This window comes from Microtus pennsylvanicus, chromosome 13 (genome assembly GCF_037038515.1).
Source record: "Microtus pennsylvanicus isolate mMicPen1 chromosome 13, mMicPen1.hap1, whole genome shotgun sequence".
Lineage (NCBI taxonomy): Eukaryota > Metazoa > Chordata > Mammalia > Rodentia > Cricetidae > Microtus > Microtus pennsylvanicus.
The window spans coordinates 68336031-68352006 of NC_134591.1; positions in this window are offsets into that span (position 1 = coordinate 68336031).

Here is a 15976-nt window from a genome sequence, read left to right on the forward strand (position 1 = left end):
ACCGCCAGCTCTCTCACTCCTGCCCATGTAGTACCACTCAGGGGACCGCGCGTGCATGCTTCTAGTTCGTGGGCCCTTAGGTAACTCAGAGCCACTTGCTGTTTACACACCTCTCTGCCTCCCCCACCTCCAGGACTAGGCGGCCACCGAGGTTCAGGAAAGAAATACAGGTCAGATGCTCCAGAGAGTTCTGCATGCTGGGCATCCGGCTGTGTGGCCTCAGGCAAGTTTCCTACCCTCGCTGAGCAAAGCAGGAGTCACTATGCCTGTACCCCAGGGCTGTGGTGAGAGTTAAGTCAGAGGGTCCAAGTAAACTCCCAGCATCCTTTAAGGGCACACAGCCAAGCTGGCAGTGGCTGAAGTTAATTTCCTACTTCTCCTTTACCTGATTCCCCTAAAGCCCATCCATCCTGGAAGGGCCACAGGCTGGGGGTATCGAGTTATGTAATGTCTCATGAGGAGACCCACCCCATCACCCTTCCACACTCTGAGCAGTCTTTGGAGACCAGCCCCAAGTATGAGTGCCACTGAGGATGAGACACACAAGTTCCTGATTGGCACAATCCTCTGCTGAGGTCATACAGAACATACTTGGGGAGCATACCCATGCCTTAAGTATACTTAGCCCCCTATTTCTGGGCCTTATAAATACACCTGTTCTAGCTTAAGTTCCACACGGCTGGGCAGGGAGGAGCTGGGAAGGAAAGTAAGGCCATCATGAGCTGGATGCTCAAGGGGTCTCCAGACTGTTTGGCTCCAAGTCCATATTTTTCCCTGCATCTTTATCACAGAAGGGGCGGGGCAGCTCCATTTCAGAACTCTTTCTAGCAGAATGAGCTGACTGTCTCAAAAATGTAGTGAGCCTCCTGTTTCCAGAGACATTTAAGCAGATATTAAGCTAAAGATTGTCAAGGGGTGGGGCGGCGGGGGAGCAGTAGAAGAGGCAAATTTGACTGGACTTAGGGTGATGAACTCAAACACCTACATGAGATCAGCAGGCATCCCTGGGATATGAGAGTCCCTGAGGAATGTCCCAGTGTGTCCTCTCTGAGGAGTCTCTGCTTCCTAGCCTCTGTTGTTCTGGGTATCCCAAGGCTATGGAGAGTGGAAGAAGCCATTAAAAGTGCTCCAGCAGGGCCTTGGGCGAATGACACCTGCCCGGGGTGGTAGAGCAGCCACAGGGCACTGGGAGGTCCATAGATGGGCTGGGGGCGGGGTCTTCCAGTCACTGAGCACACTCAGTCTGGACCTACACTCTTCTCTCTGAACCCCTGCAGCCAGGCTCTATCCTGACACAGACAGGGAAAGGGATGGCAGAGAGGACCAGTGACTGAAGAGCAATCAGAGCTCTGAGAAAGATGCCAAGAGGGTGTGGGGAAGGAGCTATCCCTGCATATGTGTGATCTGACAGTTGAGGTCCGCTCCTCTTCCGATGCTTGCTGACCTACGGGCAGGCCCGTCTGCACAGGATCTTCCTGCTGCACTGGAGTAGCTGTTGAATGGCCAAGTGTGGCTTCCAGAACCCTTGGAGAAGGGAGCTGAGCACTGGCTCCTCTCTTACCGGCACAGTGAAACCTTGCTCTGCAGAGCACGCAGGTCAAGGTGGCGAGGCTAGAAGCCTGGCTGAACTGGGGCAACCTCTGGGCTGTCCTCCTGCACCCCCTTCGGGCCTGGTTCACTGGGGCAGGGCTGGAGAGGGTAGGCCCTCCGTAATTGGCATGCCAGTCTCCCCCTCCATGCCTGGGAGGAGCCTGAGATCTAGACAGAACTTGTATTCTCAGCGTGAGGCCATGCAGCTTCCTCAAGCCTCAGTTTCCAGTTTGTAATGCGCCACCTGGGTTGTTTTTCTAGAGCTGCAAAGGGCATGGAGGAGCCTGGCCCTGGCATTCCTCTGTGAGCGTGCCTAGCTCTCCGTAGTAAAATGTGACCTTGCCCTTGCAGAATACGAGGCCAGAGCAGAGGCAACCCAGCCTACAGCTAAAGTCCCACAGTCTGCTGCTGTCTACCCTGCAGGAGACTCAAGCTGTACCCTCTACCTGAGTCCAGGCAGGAGTGCTTAAGGAAGTGTGTGCCACGTAGGAGATTCAAAGTTTCCTCCAATATCACATTAAAAAGTAAAATGAAGCAGTGACACAGTGTAAAAATATATGTGTAGACTGGATGCTGCCGGGGATGGAATATTAACCAGTGAACCTGTTCGCTAATTCACTTAGGCACTTGCCTGTAATCCCAGCCGTTGGGAAGTGATGGCAAGAGGATCAGGGGTTCAAGGTCATCCTGAGCTACATAATGAATGTGAGGCCAGCCTGGGCTACATGAGGCCAGCCTGGGCTACATGAGGCCAGGCAGGCTTCAAAACAAAACAACAAGCCAATTCAAATTGTCAATCAGCAGCTGTGTTTGGGTCCTTCTCTGAGGTGGTGCCAGGTCCGGCCTAAGCTGATGGGCCACACAGAGCCAGTTTCTGCCCTTGCTAAGAGGTGGCGTATCCATGACACAGATACACAAGCAAGCACCAAACTCCCTCCCACATAGAGGGGTACGGCAGGAGCTGTCGGCACCAAAACTTAAAACCAAATTTACAATTTAAAAATACATATTTTTAAAGTCCCTTTCAGGCATAAACGTGGCATGTGATTTAGTCCTTTTTTTGGTGGCTCAGAGTCACCATATATGAACAAAGAATCCTTGGCTTTATGCGGAAACCGATCCAGAGATGCGCGGGTCTGATCCACCACGTGGTGAGGGGGCAGTCTAAGACAGGTGCCCTTGGGAACACTGAGGTGGGTCGGCTGACTTGCCCTCCAGCTGGGTGACCCCGGGTGGCTCTGCCCTTTCCTCCTCACAGGCTGGCAGTTGCCCGGTCCCTCTGCTGCAGAATCTCCTCCTAAATTGTGGTTTCTGACTCACTGCAGGCTTTAGTGACCATCACTGCTGTGAGAATTACATGTAAATCAGGAGTCTGTGGATTCCAAGGGACTTGGGAGTGGGGTTGGGGGAGCCAAGGCTGTTTGGAGGCCTCCCCTTCTTATTCCAATCTTTTCCAAAGATGTTTGTTCTTAGGATATTGGTCTCCAGGTTGGAGGGTAAGAGAGGTGTCGTTACAAATACATAAGAGGTTTATTAATGGCTGGGCATGCACAGACTAATTGCTCCTTCCTGTTTATGCACAATCAATCACTTCTATGGTGGGAACCACTGGCAAGCACAGAGTGGATCAGAAAGACGCCCAGACGGGGAAGGGGCCTCGGCTGCTCCATCCTTCAAGTTCAAGACTCTCATGTCAAAACAAAACAACAGCCAGAAAAGCCACCCAAGCCATGCTTGGCTCCTTCCCCCGTCCCACTGCCTTCTCCCTCTCCTCCCTTCTGCCTGTGTGGATGGGAAGTCTGTTCTCACTGTGTCTGGCTTTCAATCCAGCCTCTGTTCCTCTGCTCAACTCTCCTCGCCCTGCGATCCATTACAGCCTCCTTCATCCTCATTGCCACATGCCAAGGGCTGATACCCCTGGCCTTCTCCAATCTACACAAACCAGGAAGCTGCACTTGGTTTCTCTTCACTCTAGGGCCACCCGTACCTTGTGATGACAGCAGCACACGAGTCTGGACCACAACTGTCTCTGCTGCCTCTAGTCCCCAGTACCGTGTTGTTTCTATGTTGTATCGCTAGATCTGGGCATGCTCTCTGGACTCCTCTGGCTACTACTCACTGCCCAAGATCACAGTCATCGAGATCCAAACCTTCACCCCACTGGAACCCTCCCAGAGTCAGCTGCCCTGTGCCAGTAGAGGTCTACCCCTATGGCTCCTGCAGGCCAATCCAGGAGCTCGACGGCAACAGCGCATCTCAGGTCTTGTCTTAGCCATTTCCGCTGGTACTGGGCTCCACCGGGAGTTTTGGCTGTAAAAAGTAACTCCTCCTGGGTTGGCACAACCCCTCCCTTCTGTGCTTGCTGGATCTCAAGACAGAGGGGTCTCCTATCATAAATGCCTGGTATTGTTTGGCCATGGCTCCCTTTGAGACTTGAGATAGACCTGCAACTGAAGCTCTGCCACCAGGTGACCCTGTGACTCCAGGCAAATCTCCGAACTTCCTATCTGGGGCTCTGTGCAGCCACGGGGCGGGGGGAGCTACTGAGGGCTTTCCACATCTGGAATCATGTGACAGCTCATGCACTGTTCTTATTAATCTTAATAGCAGCCCTTTGAAGCGAGTTCTATTCTTATCTGCATTATCTCTATAGAAATGAGAACCGGGTGGGGAGGGGGGGTGACATAACTTGTCCAAGATGTCACAGATGTTAAGTGGCAGGCTCAGATCTGCCTGGCTCCACAGTGGGGAGCACTTAGCCACGAGGTCTCTAGGAAGTGGGGGAGGGGGGCTGGAGCACTGGGAGAGAGGAGAAGTCCTGGATTAGGGTCCTGAAGGCTCTGGAGGGAGCTGACCCCATGCAGGTCCAGGCTGTTGATTTATGGACTGCTGGGCTTGCTGTCCCCTCAACTCTAGCCTGCCAGAGGGGAAATAGAACAGCTCATAGCCCGAGGAGAGGCTCATGCCTGGAAACCACAGGGAGGGGGCAGGATGCTGTTGTGGAGTCCAGAGACCACAGCTGGGCCTGACCTCCCTGCAGGCACGGAGCAGAGCCAGAGCGGGGACTCCTGGGCAGCAGCTGGAGAGGTCAAGATTTGCTGGCAGGCTGAAAAGAGTGTATGTCCTGGCCTCAGACCTGCTCCAGGCAGAGCTCTTGCTGTGTGGCTTTGCGAGGACACTTCACCTTTCTGAGCTTTTGTCCTGGTTTATAAAACAAGGACACCACCACCCAGCCTTTAAGCTTATGGAGATTAAAAGGCACCCGGCACACAGTAGGCCCACATGTCTCACCTTCCTGGACCTGCCTTTCCCTGCCCATCTCAAGATGGGATCAGGAGCTGGGGCAGTCCAGGGCTCATCAGCAGAAAGAGATGCATTCTTATCCCTGATATTAAAAGATAACCTTCCTGTCACCCTGCCTTGTTAGGAAGGGAGCCCACATGGCATTCTGACAGCTGGGAGCAGCTCACTGTATGTTGTGATGGCTTCTATAGCCAGTTAGACAGACAGAGAGACAATGATGGGGGCAAAGCCAGCAGACCAGTACCTGGTGACAGGACCTTGCCAGGCAACCTGATGACCTGAGCCTGCTTTTCACTGAGGGTCAGACAGAGGGGTGGTGGCTTGTCACATCTGGAAAGGTCTAGTGCCAGGATCACAGCCCGGTCTGTGTGGTACCAGCCTCTACCCTGCCAGCTGCTCCCATCCAGGCCCTCACCTCAGTAGCCGCTTGGAGGAAGTTCTGCTCTCGCTTGCCCTGCGGTGCTGATGGCCAACACCAGTCATCAGTCACCGCTGCCGCTGCAACTGCCCAGGGCTCCCTGAGCGCAGCATCCCCCCCCCCCCGACCCATTTGTCACATAGGCAAGGACCCCAACTCATCTTGCATTTCATTCCTTCTCCTATGTTCTGTAGGGCCCGGCAGCCTGGAGTTACTCGGGGGGCACATAGACGTCCCTTGGGACACCGCTAGTGTGATAGCAGAGACTGGACAGGACAGGCCGCCTAGTCGCCAATTCACGACTGTGAGACAGGAACACAAATAGCTACTGAATAGTCCAAAGGAAAGGCAGTGTGGGGACAGTGTGCACGTGGGAACAGAGGCAATGACCTCAGGACCAGAGAGAGGAGAGGACGCCCCTGACGCCACACAGCTGATCTCCATCCCTCGCTTAGTGCTCTGACCCTTCAGGAAACCATCTCATCATGGAGCCACTGCGGACCGAGAGAATGTCAGGCTGTTGGCCTGTATGCATGCCAGCTCCCCAAGTACAGAGGACTGGAGCGTGGCATTGTGAACCCCCAGCAGTGCAGGGGACACACAGCTGGAAGGAGCTGTCATTGGTGAGGTGCCCACAGTAGTAGCTGGGTGCTTTGCAATGCCCCTGTGCGCTACTGGCCTTGCCCCGAAGAAACCCAGACTCCATGGAGAGTCGCAGTGGGAAAGTGTCCCGCTGAAGTACCAGAAGGAAGTAGCTGGGCCGAGATACAGGCCTGAGCTGCCAGCCCTGTATGTTCCCCATCAGCCAAAAGAGTCCCTAAGATGGATTTCTTGGGATAACTTGAAAGCTAGAGACCCATTAATGGTTCAGTTCTTGAGATGCCATTTTAATTTGAAATTGCCCCAAATGCAAACATGTACCCTAGGGAATAACAGAGAATTGGGGGGCTAGCCCTGCCCCTCAGGGGCCCAGCCAGAGGTGTCTGTGTCCAGGGTGGCCAAATGCCTCCTAAGCTAACTGGCAGCTCAAGGTCATCTTTGAGGGAAGAAAGGCAGCTCCTGCCCGCCCTTGCTGCCCACTGAGCTCGGGCTCAGGCGGGGCTGACAGACAGTTCCTAGTGAAAGCTTAGGAAGGGGCTGGCTGGGGAGACAGGTCCGCGGTGACACTGTCTCCATGGGGGAGTTTCCTGGGGCTGCTATGACAGCTTCATCTCTGGCTGGAGGAGAACGGGGTGGACACAGATCAGTCCTCATGCTTCTTTGTGGCTTCCTGAGCAAGGGTTCAGCTCAGGGTCTCCTCCCCAGGAGCCCTGGGACTTATCTGTCTCCGGAGACCACTGACCACATCCAACCCTGTTTAACTCTGTTGCCTCTTGTCTCCTGGCTACAGCTTCCAGTGGATTTTCTGCCTCCACCCTGACCAGGGTGCCTTCCCAAAACAGGACATCCCCCCTGCTTCTCGGCTGCAGCAGCAATGCCCCTGACGCAGGAAAAGGCCTCCCATGTCTGTGGTGTGGCTTCTTCCTGTAGCCACATCTCGCTGGCTCTGGGCCCTACATGTGTGGCTCTTTCTGCCTCCCATGGTCATCACCTCCCTTCTTCCTTGAAGCCTTTCCTGAAGCAAAGCCTCGGTGTTGAGTAGAGTGAACCCACCCCCATCACATGCCCCTGGGACCATCTGTCATTACAGCAGGGTGCTCTCAAAGCCAGCTAACTGCCGTTTGCTGCCACGTCGAATTCCACCCTAGCGCTGACCATGGTGACACTTGTTCATTCTTTTACCCACCCAGACTAGAGGCCACAGAACCGCTCTTGACAAGAGATCAGGGGTGATGTACCCACACAAAAGGGGGAATCCAAGGACTCTGACTTACCCAGCCCCCCCTTGCCACATATCACCCTCATGTCTGAGTTTTCAGCTCTCACCCCACAGCTTAGATCTTCGTGCCCTCACTTCATACCCCGTCTCCTGGCTCGCCATGCCTGCTGCTGGCTAGCCCTGTGCCACGACGGGCAGTCCGAGAAGTGCCCTAATCCTAGAGCCCGCCCAGACCCCCCACTGGGCTTGGCTATGTTCTGTTCCTGCCCCCAGAACAGCTTGTAAACCCCATAGGAGCTTAGCTCAGGCCCCAGGCCTCTTCCCCATTAAGGAAGGGAGCTGGGGGCTGGGCATGATGAAGTTGTCAGAGAAGGACGGTGCTAAAGATGTAAACGAACCCATGAAATCCCGCGTGACAGCCGTGACCGCTGTAGCTCCAGCCATTAAGCACGGAGCTTTAGCGGCCCTGGAATACACCTGGGGCGCTTGTAGCTGCGCCTGCTCGACACACAGGCACACATCGCTGTGCATGAGCATACATTTCTGCAGCTCAGGGGGCTGGACAGAAGGGTAAGAGGAGGGCGAGCAGCCCCTTACAAGGGGGAGAGCGGGGCCCCACACCGCCTCATGGTCCGCACCCTCTTCCAGGCCACGTTTGACACATGTATACAGCACTCAGTCTTCTCTGTGTCCTTCTAGAAAGGCTGTGGCTCAAATGCCACTTAATTGATATCACACCATCTCATCCCTCAGCCCACCCACCAAATGTGCAGCCCGATGCCAGGCACTGGAAGAGATGAACTAGGTGCCCTGGCCCTCAAGGAACAGCCCTCCTGATGGAGCTGCAAAGCCTGAATGGGGACTCTGGGCTCTGGGTTCCAACCTTGGCTCTGACTCCCATTGGCTAAGGAACAGCTTCTCTCCTGCCTTGCCTTAGGGCATTCTGTGCGTTTGTCTGAAACGGAGTACTGGGTGTTGGTGGGCAGCGGTTGCTGCAGCCTTGGTGGTGGGCTCGCACCCGACATCCCTGTTGGGTCACCTCAGGCCATCATTTCTGTTCACCAAGCACTAGACGTGAGGCCCGTTGAGGTACCATGGTAATTCTGCCGGTGGTGGTGGGGGGCTCACAGGAAGGGTTTAGATACCCCTCAGCTCTACTGTTCCCCAGGACTCTCTGGCTCTTCTCTTCTCTCTGACTGCATGTCATGTCTCACCACTCCTGTGCCTGTGAGGGCCACCCTGACTCCCCTTTCCCTGTCTGCTGTGGCCTTTCTCTAAGCTGGTGTGCTCCCCCCCCACTTCCCTCCATTTATTGTCTCTGAGCTGGTATGTTCTCTCCCCCCACCCCTGCTTTCCTCCGTTCATTGTCTCTGAGCTGGTGTGTTCTCTCCTCCTCCCACTTCCCTCCATTCATTGTCTCTAAGCTGGTGTGTTCTCTCCCCCCCACCCCTGCTTTCCTCCATTCATTGTCTCTGAGCTGGTGTGTTCTCTCCCCACCCCTGCTTTCCTCCATTTATTGTCTCTAAGCTGGTATGTTCTCTCCCCCCACCCCTGCTTTCCTCCATTCACTGTCTCTAAATTGGTGTATTCTCTCCCCCCACCCCTCCTTCCTTCCATTCATTGTCTCTGAGCTGGTGTGTTCTCTCCCCACCCCTGCTTCCCTCCATTCATTGAATTCGACTTCAATCCACTCAAGCTTCAAGTCTCCGAAAGACTCCCTGAGGAGGCATGGCGCCACATTCCGGTAATCCCATCACTTAAGAGGTGGAGGCAGGATGGTAAGTTTAGGGCTAGCCTTGGCTAGTACAGCCCTGTCTCCCAAAGCTAAAGCCTCCTGTACCTCCCCACCCTGACCAGGTGTGTCCCCAGGCTTCCCCCAACCTTTGGAACGTCCCATCTTCTCAGACTGATCATGGTGGCGCGGCCATGCCAGGCCATGCTGCCTTTCTCTTGATGTGATATGGGGACATCTCTAGTGCTGTCAGAGTCCCTCATTCCCTCCTGGACCTTTTCTAAACACTGGGTCTTTTCTCTTGCTCCCGAAGGCCTTCGAAGCTCATCTTTCTACTTCAGTCAAGTGACTTCTGTCCTTTCCAGGGGTCATGTGTCACACATGACAGGAAGAGAGTGTCAAGGACCTTTATTCTGAAGTTCATAAGCAGAAAACTGCCCCTCCATCTGGGCCTGATGGTAGTTGGTAATAAGACCAAAACCCAGAGGGCTTTTCACAGCAGAAAGATCCGTTTGGCAAAGGCCGGGCAATGGCGGAAGGGCAGTTCGGTCTGGCAGAGATTTCTTCCAGATACCTCGAAGCAGGGAGCCACCCTGTCAGGAGGGACTGGCGGCAGGGTCTGTGACCTTAAAGAGGCAGGTAGGCATTTCCAGGGAACACTGAAGTGCAGGCAGTACCTGAAGGCCAGACCTGGGCTTGGGGCCGCTGGTGGAGGCTCTGACGTTGTGGGCAGGGCAGGCATCTGCTGGGATAAGAATCAGAAGTCATTCTCAGCACATTTGTAAAATGGCGATCACGCCGTAGCCTCCGTTAATTTAGTCATCTCCGGAAACAATGCCTGGTGCTTAGGATTGCTAATTGTTACTGATGACCGTGGCTTTGCTGCCGCCGCCATTCTGCTAATGATCCTTAATGGAGCAGCTGCTATGGGCTGGGTGCGAGTCAGGTCATAAGGAATTTATCCTCACCACGTGTTGGGAGTCCCTACTCTATGCCAAAGATGCCTAGAGGGGTGAGGTCAGGGTCACAGAGCCGCGGAGGCACAAAGATGACCCAGAAGCCCCGTCTGACCCCAGACTTCAGCCCACTAAGACCTCAGCCTTGGGCAAAGTCTCGATGGGCAGGACCAGGACGCCTGCTCTCTCCCTGCTGTTTCCCATCCCCCATCTGTGGGAGAGGTGGGAGACCCCAGCAGCGGGGCTGTGCCTGGACAAGGCTGGTGGCTAACTCCCTGAGCCTGTTCCGTGGATGTGGCCAGCGGCGATGGTCAGTAGGAGAGACCTCATTCTCCTGGTGACCCTGCCTGCTGCCCGGAGCCTAAGCCCCCCGATTGTTTCCCACCGGGACTCATTTAAGAGCACTGGCCAGCTTGCTAGGGGACTTCAAAGATAGTATTTGATGAGTTTTAGCAGCTTCAGCGAAACTCTAATTTGAATTTCAGGCGGTGGTGTGTGATTTCCTTGGTGACAGCTCCAAGGGATGCGCGGGCTCGGCTGTCATCCATGGGGCTTCTCCAGTGCTGCCATTCCCGCCTTCCCAAAGAGGAGAGGGAGTCTGTGAGAAGCCCAGCTCCACTGAAGCTAGGGGAGGAGGGGGATAAACAAGTGACTGGGAGGGGACATAATAGCTGAGGGGGGGGGAGATGTGAGGGGGAGGAGGACTTGGTGGTGACAACTGGAAAAGAGAATAGGGGTGAGGCGAAGGGATCTGGGGGTAGCAACAGAGACCAAGAGACACCAAAGTGTGTGTGGGTGGGGTGATTAGCTCCAGAGGGAGAACTAGAGAGAGAAAGAGGAAGGGAAGACAGACAGACAGAGACTGGCAGGCGGAAAGCTAGACTGGAGCAGAGAACAGATGCAGAGAGATGGGAAGACTTGAAAGCCAACGGAGACAGAGCTCTGAGTGAGGCCCAGGGAACAGGAAAGGATGGGGAACGGCAAGGGACACCTATACCAAACGCAGGAAGATGCAGAGGATAAGCGGAGGAGACACAGAGGTGCCCACACAGCCAACATGCCTTTGCTAAACAGCTACTCCGTGCCCAGCGGACCCAAGACAGGTTCCATCCAAAGAGCACGGGGATGCCTGTGCGTTGCTGCCCAGCCTTTCTTACTTAGTCCATGGCTGCTCCCAAGATCAGAGGCGACATGTCTGTCTGTCCTGCTGATCTGATCTGCCCCGACCTTCATCTGATGCCCTGACCCCTTGACTGTGGAGTTTATATATAGGACTCTCTCTCTCTCTCTCTCTCTCTCTCTCTCTCTCTCTCACGCACACACACACACACACACACGAGAGAGAGAGAGAGAGAGAGAGAGAGAGAGAGAGAGAGAGAGAGAGAGAGAGAGAGAGAGAGACAAGAGAGAAGGGAGACCGAAGCCAGAAGGAAGGAACTTTCCCCAGGTTCAGGAGCCAGAAGTGTTTGGAACACTGACCTGAGCAAGGGTCTTGGGGACAGAGAGAGGACAAGACCAGTAGTTTGTTTCCATCCTCTCCCATCCTCCTCCCATCCCCCCTTCCCACCTCTGGCAAATGTTGACTGAGTTTTCATTAGGACAAGATTTGAAGGCATAATTTCCCAGAGTTCAAACACCTGCCAGGTGGATTAGGCGCTTGAAAAGGCTCCCGCCAAGGCTGTCAGAAGATCCTGACCCCAGCCGGAGGCCTCATCAAAGACAGGGCCAGAGAATTCATGACACCACAGCCCAGAAGGAGTGCGCTCATTTCAAAAGCCGCAGGGGGCTGGGGGGACCGGTCAAGCTGAACTGCAGCCGATTATGGTGTCTGCGGTTCATGGCTGAATAAAAGACAAGAATGAAGTCCTGAAGGTATTACCGGCTCTGTGCCTGGGCCCTGAGGACTTGGCTAAAGGCCCTGCAAAGAATAAACAGTGTCTTGAGCCAGAACCGGCTGAGTGACCTTGGTAAGAGCCACGCTAGTGGGTGCAGGACCCTCTTTGAGACAGGATGTCTGAATGTGAGTCTGGAGATCAGGTCGACCTGGCCGCTGGTGTCTGCCACTTACTAGCCCTGGGCCAGCCTCTGTGGGTCCCTGTGTCTTCACCTGAAGCCATATGCTGCCTGTTCAGAGGATGGCTGAGAGGATCAAGGTGACAGATGTGGTTGGCCACGTGGTGAAGGGAACTCACTTGGCAAGCATTTCCTGGGCACCTGCACTAGTCCAGCTGTGGAGAGCCCGCAGCGAGCACAGCTGGCCGCTGTCCCTACCCTGGGGGGCTGTCCCCGTGGTGGGAATGAACCTAAAGTGTCAAGGCTCAGTTCCGAGAGAAACAAAAGGCATGTCGAAGGAAGAATATGAGCTGCCCTGTGGGCCGGAAGGCACGCTGTCCTTGAAGGGGACAGCAGCTGAGTTGTGTCAGAGTTCCGGTCTGTAGCCTAGGGGTCCATGATTGCTGGGGCTTTATCCAGCACCACCTCAGACTATGCCTTTAGGCAAGCCATTTCCCAGTTTGGTTGCTTCCGTGTTGCATGAGGATGATGGTGGATATACTGTGGGGGTGGTGACAGTCACTCTACCCCTAGGGGCAACTTCTGACTGGTAGCTGGAGAGATGGGCACACACAAAAGCTGCAGAGCCCAGGTACCAGGACCAGATGTTACACAAAAGAGACCCTTACCCTTGGAAAATCTGAGGGGTCATGCTTCCACAGGGGAAGCCCCGAAGGCTCCCACGGCAGAGCAGATTCTCCTTGCCCAGAACTGGGGCAGCAGAAATGGGGGTGAGATAACACAAGTGAAGGATGAAGCAAGGAGAGAGTGATGGGGCTGGGGGAGCTGGAAGAGGTCAGCTCTCGGGGGAGCCTGACTGGCCAGTTAAGCTGTCAGGACCTCATCTTGGGCGCCACAGGGGTCCGTATCAGGCCTCGGTGTGGTCAGATCTGTGTCCAGTGTTGGATCTGACAGCTGAAAGGCCTGTGAAGACAGCTCCGGGCCCCCTGGGCTCCCCCTTCTCTGCTGCGGGTCTCCAGGGCCTCCAGCTGCCCCAGTCCGACTCCTTAGTGCGTGCCATGCTTCTTGATAGCTCCAGGAGAGCAAGATGGGGGCTTCTGGGCAGACAGCCCAGGCCACCCACAGGACAGTCGAGCACAGGGAATCTGTGGGTGCCTACCCCCCATCACCTATCACCCCGGCACCACACGCCCATAATCTTACTGGTTCTGTGCCTGTTTTCGGTCACTGGGCTAAAATCCTGGCTCAGTCCTAGCTGGGAGACTTTTGACAAGTGATTAACTTCTCTGCGCCTGCTTCCTCACCTACAGAATGGGGCAGATGCTCTCCCTCACACGAGTGAACTCATTTATTCCTAGACTATGCTCTTTGGTTTCCATGGGTTCCTCCAATCAACACCTGGGTGAAGCAGGTGGTGGCGGGGGTGGAGGGGCGGGGGCTGTGTTTACCTCTCACTTCAGAGATGGCCAAGCCCAATCTGAGAGGGAAGTGACCCTTCTGGGGACACTAGGTGCCCACCGCCATACCAGTACTGGAATTCTTACGTTAAATCGGGTAGCTACAAGAACAGTATCTGCTGTTGAGGAACAAAGCCCTGGCTGAGAACAGCAAGCAGGAAATTACCCTGAGCTGAGCCTCCTGATCCTACCTGTCCAAAGGGATCATCCTACATAAGCACCTGTGTGCTGGCCTCCAGTGCCAGCCCAGTCCATGGAACCTTGAAGCTGAGCCTGTCCCCTCCTGGCCACTGGCCCCTGGCCCAGTGGCTCTGACTACAGGGTGTCACATTGCCTGATCTTGCATGCCACTCACTAGACTGTGGGCTCAAGGGCAGTGTCCCTGAGCTTGGTCACCTTTATCCCTGGCACCAGGATTGGCCACTGCATTCCCAGACTTAACCTGGGCTGCCCCATCTTATTTTCGGTGTCATTCCCCAATGATCCCTTTAAGAATTTTTCCTAATTTAAGTTTCGTACTATTGATGTATATATGTCTGTGTATGCGGCTTGTGTGCTCTGTGCATATCTGCTTTGGAACAGGGAGCAAGATTTTCCAGCCCAGCAGCTCATTATCGCCCCCTTGAGGATGTGATCCACACCCAACCCAAGCTGCGTGATTGCCTTGCCAAGCTAATCACTTCTCCAAGGAACTTGCGGAAGGCAGGATTGATGCTAGGACACATTTTCCTGGTCAGCTCTGCATTCTAGGAGGGCACAAGGTGCTGACACAGGGCCCTCAAAGCTTGGAAGATTAGGGTGGCCATAATGATCTAGTGAAGCTAAGGAGGGCTGAGTTCCTGGGGCACCGGGAGGCAGTCTGATCCACATTTTACTAATGGAGGAACCTGGCAATCAGAGACCTGGGGGTGGGAGCAGAAGCTGGAAAGGGAGGTTGGGGAGTCTGTAACTGGAATAGGAGCCTCTGGAGGGGGGAGGTCAGCCGAGTGCTTGCTCCCTGCTGAATCCATTGACTGGGTCTGACTGTGGTTAGGCACGCAGGTCATATCAGGAGAGCAGACGGATGATGGATGGACGGACAGATGGACAGATAGATGGGAGGGACAAACTGACCCCGTCTCTTTCCCCACACTGAACTGATAAGTCAGAGCTGCAGCTAGAGTCTCCAAGGGGGTTTCTGTGATGCCAGGTGCCAGACAGGAGACAGCAGAGGACCACTGGCCAGCGTGTTCTGTAATAGCAAACAGGATTCCCAGACTGCAAGCACCCAGCATATTCCTTCTCTCTCCCCAAAACACACCTTTCTCCGGGTCCCGCCATAGCCCTCAAACCCTGGGGAGCCATCCCGGACTCTCCTTCCTCTGAGACCCCATGTCCGACCCACCAGCAAATTTGCTTTCTTCCGCCACCCGCCATTTTCCTCTCTCCTTCAGAGTCTCAGAACTTTGTCGTTGCTACTGTCTTATCCCATTTGTAGAAAGCACCGCTGTGACGAAACCAAAGAGCCCCTTAACTAACTCCCCAGCACCCACCCCTTGCCTTAGGTTTATTCTCTACACTGCAGCACAATGCTTCTGCTCAAAACCCTCCTCTGGCCACACCTGTGATACCCCCACAGGCTCCTGTGTAACCGGAGCCCTCGTTATTCATCTAGCGTTATCTCAACCAGTCTCCAGTTTGCCTACTCCGCCCTAGCCACAGTGGCCACTTCAGTATTCCACAGGAACGTTCCTGCTTCAGGGCCCTTGCCCCAGCTGCCGCCTCCGCCAGACGCATTCGAAGGTATTTGTGCAGTTACTCCGCGAAGGCTACCAGGCCTTCATTCAAATCCTTTGGTCAATGAGGCTCGTCTTGATTATACTGACTACCATGGCGTAGACAGTTTGAAGGGAGCTTGGGACACAGTGGGACAGTTTGGAGGAAGGGAACTGGTGGTTGGATGCTGCCCTGGGAAGGCATTAACTCTGGTCTCAGAATGAATCAGTTCCCAAGTGAGCAGTGGTTAGGTGTCTAGGCCACAGCACCCGCTTAGCTCATTTTGCACATGGCCAGCTCACTTTCCCTTTGTCTGCCACGTAATTGATGCAGCCTTGGGGGCCTCACTCACCAGAGGACACACAGATACGCTTGATATTGAGCTTGCATGTTGTTGGTGGAGCCCAGGGAGCAGTAGCGTGTGGTAGCTGTCTGGAGTAGAGGCCTTTGGATGGTTTGCGCAGGGCAGGGAGAAGCTGGGTGGAAAGGCTGGCTGTGGGCGTGGGTGGCCACAGCTGGGTCAGGGACTCTGGGAGTGTGCACATATCTGGGGCATACCGTCATATCTGCAGTGCAGTGATGCCCTTCACCCCTAAGCTTGAACCCCGAGAGTGACTCGTGAGAGTGTGGAGGGGGCGGCTCTCTTCTCAGGCTTCTTGAGTGACAGGATGAGGAAATGCTCTGGGGTCACCTAGCCAGGCAGCTGTGTTCTAGAAGCCTCAACATCTGGACGCACTGGACACTTCTCAGTGCTCAGGCCCTGCCTCTCACAGCTGGCACAGAAGCCAGAGCTGCAGGTTAACGGGAATCTCCTAACAAGAGTCTCCCATCACGTATGGGCATCAGAGCCCAGACAAGAAAGCATGGCTTCTTCATGCAGCAGGCGGGAAGAGCCACTGTCCTCACACCCTGCTGTGCTGGACAGGGCTCTTC